This window comes from Populus alba, chromosome 15, assembly GCF_005239225.2.
Source record: "Populus alba chromosome 15, ASM523922v2, whole genome shotgun sequence".
Lineage (NCBI taxonomy): Eukaryota > Viridiplantae > Streptophyta > Magnoliopsida > Malpighiales > Salicaceae > Populus > Populus alba.
Window position 1 is genome coordinate 9,125,276 of NC_133298.1, and position 2,468 is coordinate 9,127,743.

Consider the following 2,468-nt stretch of genomic DNA (forward strand, 5'->3'; position numbering starts at 1 on the left):
CCTAAATACTTGGTGCGAGTGGGATTTTAATCTATTAGGTATGACAAGAGTATTTACGACAACGAGTCATGAATATATTTTTTATATTTTTTTTAATTGATTAATCATTATTATTTATAAAATTCAATTCAAATACTACAATGTTTATATTTTAATGACTATATTTCAATGATTATATTTTTAACAGCTATATTTTAACATATATAAAAACCATTTAAACTCTTATTTTCCTTCATCATTTCTCTCACTTTCTCCATCTCAACTAAATTTTTATTAATTTTTTTATTCATTCCATCTTTATGGCTTCTAACAATTTATTACATAAAATGTTTTTTCATGGTGATGACTCTAACGATGATTTTAAATTATTTGCAGCAGCTATAATTAAAGAAGAGCAACAAGCTAGTAAGGGATGATCATCACGCTAACACGATCCTTCCATTCCTTGTTCCATATGGACATCGAAACGAAATAAATGTGAGACGGGTGAGAATATGAAAAAGAAATCATCACCTGGTTTTATGGCAATTAGAAAACCTAACTGGTTTTTTAGAGGTTCTCAGTAAGGAATTGATTATGTAATAGGAAATATAAACATCATCTTATACATCTGTCACTATTACTTTTTGTTTTCGGTGATTTATTAGTTATGAGCTAAAGTTGTTGGCAACCGTGGTTGGTTAGTGTTGTATGGAGGCTTGATCGACGATTGTTAATGATTAGTTATTGTAACGACATTGCTGTGAGTGGATGAGTAGGCGTCAATTGGTGATAGGAGTAGAGGTTTGTGGTCAATGATGTAGGGACTAATTAGCAGTTGTTATGGTTGTTAATAGAGAGTGACCTAGTTGTGATGAGTGTTTGAGAAAAATAAAAAGTCACTAATGATGACATGAAGAGAACAATCATCTATAAAAGGGAGGGGAATTTCCATTCTCTTCATTTTTATAACAAATGAAAAGTGATTGTGAGTGTGGAAGAGAGAGTTGTGAAAAATGAGAAAATGATGTTTGGAAGAGATGAAGAGGATTAAGTCTTCTTTACGTGAAAAAAGAATAGCTAGTATACCAAAAAAAAAAAATACCTAGTTTTTTTAGTGTGTATAGATGAGAGGTTGAAAGAGATCAAAAAATTAGACGAGAGACACTTTTTCTTCTGTTTTTCTTTCTTATTGCATTTTTTACTCCACCATTTTCTTATGTTTTTTATTATTTATTTATTCCCTCGTCTCACTGTTTACACTCACTCTTATTTATACTGACACCAAAAACTCTTCTCCTCTTTTATTTTTTAACTTTCCATAACCTTCCTTTTTCATTCCTGTTTTTATCCACTCATTTATTTTGTTATTTTCATTTTTAAATTGCTTGGTGGTGGGGTTTCCAAAACTTAAATTGTTCCCCATCCTTTCCACTACTTCGTTATACTCACTAAAAAAATTATCTTATTTTATTCTAATTGATATCTTTTTTTTTTTTTGCTTTTTAATTGATTTATTGTTAAATATTAGGTTTTTTATGAAGAAAAAACTCATATAAGCTGAAAAGAGGACTGCATGAAAACTTAAATATTTTTTAATATGAAAGGAAAAATAAAGATGGTTTTTTCTCATTTCAAGTGTAAGTAATTAGAGCTGATAAATCTTAACTAGTCCAATATAGTTTTGTTTGGATTTGCAAAGAACCGTGTCTCACAAGTATATGACTATTAAATCCACTACATATCATTATACATACATCTAAAATGCAGCTTTAATTTCATTTGTTGTAATTTTGTATTTGTTTGTTTTATTTAGCTTTTCTTGGGAGTCTCTTCCCATTAGGTTATACATGTTTGTAAACATTGACTCGCAAGTCCGTCGACTTTGTTACTTTTGATCTATAATATATTTTTACATTTTGATAAAAAAAAGAAATACAATTTTACAGACATGATGTATGAGTTGTTGAACCTTTTTTTATCTTTTTTTACTCAAGTTATTAGTCATTTTAGAGTGAGAATTGCTTAATTACTTATTCGACAACCTATAAACAAGATGTTGAAACACTATTTGAGAAAACATCAAATTATTTTTTGAAATCAAAAGCACATTTATTTATTTTTTAAGAAAAGATTTTTTCATAAAACTGACTGGTCACAATGTTTTGAAAGGGTAGGGGTGCTTTTTAGCATCTTGATGGATCTTAGAGATCAACCATTTTTGATAAATTATCATTATATTAATCAAGTGAAGAGGAAGATTAAAGTGTCAAACGATACTTTCCTAATAACATTTATTCATTTGAAAACAATACTAACATAAACAAAGATATTGAAAATGAAAGTGCAGAACATCCCCAAAACTTAAAAACCTATTTACAGAAACAAGTTTTCAACAAAGTATGATATTGCATGCACATGTCATATAGGCTCCTTACCTCCCCAGGTCTTCTCTAGTTTCTCTAATGCATTTTTAACTATCTTATTAT

The 2,468-nt window shown here is 28.7% G+C and overlaps 1 pseudogene; it reads left to right on the top strand.

Annotated features, from left to right (window-relative positions):
- Positions 1-684, top strand: part of LOC118044542 (beta-glucosidase 44-like) — a 3,824-nt pseudogene extending 3,140 nt beyond the window's left edge.
- Positions 685-2,468: the final 1,784 nt, after the last annotated feature.